The sequence below is a fragment of the Alosa alosa genome, chromosome 22 (assembly GCF_017589495.1).
Source record: "Alosa alosa isolate M-15738 ecotype Scorff River chromosome 22, AALO_Geno_1.1, whole genome shotgun sequence".
NCBI lineage: Eukaryota > Metazoa > Chordata > Actinopteri > Clupeiformes > Clupeidae > Alosa > Alosa alosa.
This window is the reverse complement of record NC_063210.1, coordinates 11905183-11907763: the sequence shown is the minus strand read 5'-3', so window position 1 is coordinate 11907763 and position 2581 is coordinate 11905183.

Sequence of the window (2581 nt, the reverse complement as noted above, 5' to 3'; positions counted from 1 at the left end):
CCACATTGTTCACCACAATGGAAAAAGCCAGGGTGGTATTTAACTGTTCATTCAAATATCAGCAACTTGCCCCTCAACGACATCCTGCTTCCTGGGCCTAACCTCGGTTTCACCACTACTGGGTGTGCTCCTCAGGTTCAGGGAGTATCCAGTCGCCATAAGTGGGGACATCCGCGGGATGTTCCATCAGATCAGGCTCCTTCCTGAGGATCAACCACTGCCTCCGGCTTCCTCTGGCGGGATATGGAGAGGGAACGTAACCCTGATATCTACGAATGGCGTGTCTTACCCTTTGGCACTGCCTGCAGTCCATGCTGTGCTATATACGCACTGCAACGGCACGCCAAGGACAACAGCTCTGGCAACCAAGTGGTACTGGACTCCGTCATCAATGCCTTTTATGTAGATAACTGCCTGCAGTCTCTTCGTTCCCCATCACAGGCAAAACAGCTTATTGACAAGATGAGAGTCCTGCTCGCTGTTGGTGGATTCGATATGAGACAATGGGCAAGCAATCAACCAGAGGTCATCGCTCATCTCCCCCCAGAGGCAAGGTCAGAGGGTTGCGAGCTATGGCTGACTGCAGACAGAGCTGATCCCTGGGAGTCGACACTAGGTCTGCGGTGGCACTGCCCATCTGACACCCTTGGTTACAAGCACCGCCAAGCCGTAGCCACTGAGCCCACATTGAAAAATGTATACAGAGTGTTGGCATCTCAATATGACCCACTCGGATACATTATCCCCTACACCACGCGGGCTAAAGTTCTGATCCAGGCTCTTTGGAGGAATGAACAAGGCTGGGATGAGCCCATCACAGGTGAACTCCTCTCTGTATGGCAAGCATGGGAGAACGAGCTATCTCATCTCCATCACATTAACATGCCTCGGTGCTACATGCCAGTCAGCATTGATCCTGAGCACTCTCCTGTAGACTTGCATGTTTTCTGTGACGCCTCGGAGAAGGCGTATGGATCTGTAGCCTACCCATGCGTGCGAAGGAATGAAGAACAGGTGCACGCGGTCATTCGTTATATCCCGATCTCGTGTTGCTCCACGGAGACAGCTCTCCATGCCTCGCTTTAGAGCTCAGTGCTGCACAGACTGGAGCTCAACTAGCCAAACTGCTACATACTGAGCTCACCATACCTATAAGGCAGACTACTATGTGGTCAGACTCTACGACTGTACTCAGCTGGATCCAGTCTGACTAAGGCCTCAATATAAGGTGTTTGTTGGGACGCTTGAATAGGCAAAATACAGGATCTAACAGATACTACTAGATGGAGGTATGTTCCATCTGAGCAAAACCCGCAGATGACATCACACGGGGAAAGTCACTACACCAGCTGACACAACCTACCCGCTGGAAGAATGGACCTGATTTCCTGTATGATCACCCTGATCAATGGCCAGCTACCCATAAAATCAGAAGATGCAGGTGAGCTCAGGAAATATACATTCTGCGGTCAGCTCACTGTCTTTGATGCATCTGCTCCTGACCCAGCACAGTACAACAACTGGTCTGACCTACTGCAGGCTACTCACCAGTCCCTTCATGGGGCGGCAGTGCTTCCTATGTCTGCTTCCGATCGACTTGATACAGAGGTAGTCCTTCTCAGGCGAAAGCACAGAGAAAAGCTTCCCAGAGGAAATCAACGCCCTGCAGCATTCTCACCCTGTCCCGCCTACTAGTCGCCTCTCAGTCCACTCTCACCAGAGTATGACCAGACTCTGGGCCTTATCCGAGTTGGGGGGTCGTCTCCGTGAAGCGGAGGATCTGCCTGAGGACACTGTTCATCCTATTGTTCTTAGCCTGATCACCCCATTACACAGCTGTTGGAGAAGAGTTAGAAGGACCTCCATGCAGGCCCAGAGGCGAAGCCAAGCCATCAAGAAGGACCAGCGACAGTCAGAGGCCGCCAAGCCATCAAGAAACACCAGCTGCAGTGGTGAAGTGGCGGCTAGTAAGCCAGTGATCCCTAAAATGGCAGACCTCCCAGCTGCTCGACTCCGACTCAACAAGCCCCCATTCTGGTCGACTGGTGTGGACTGTTTCGTCCATATCACGGTCAAGATAGGGGCGACAGGAGAAACGATGGGGCATTGTGTTCAAGTGTCTCACTACTAGGTGTGTTCATCTTGACCTACTGCCTAGTATGGATACAGATTCATTTCTCTTGTCTCTCCGCCGCTTCATCGCTCGAAGAGGGAAACCCTTCGAGATCTTATGCGATAGAGGCACTAACTTCCGTGGTGGAGACAAGGAGCTTCAGAAGGCATTTGAGGCACTCGAACCATCGCTCCGGGAACAGCTAGCAACACAGTGCATCACTTTCAGATTTAACCTCACACTTTGGTGGAACGTGGGAGAGGGAAATTAAATCTGTAAAGGCATCTCTCCAAACAATCCTGAAGGACCAGGCCATCCCTGAGGAGGTCCTGCTGACTGTCCTCATCGAAATTGAGGGAATCCTCAATTCCAAGCCGCTAGGCTATGCATCATCGGATCTTGCTGATCCTGATCCTGTGACCCCCAACCTTCTGCTCATGGGGCGGCGGGATGCTTCGCTGCCTCAAG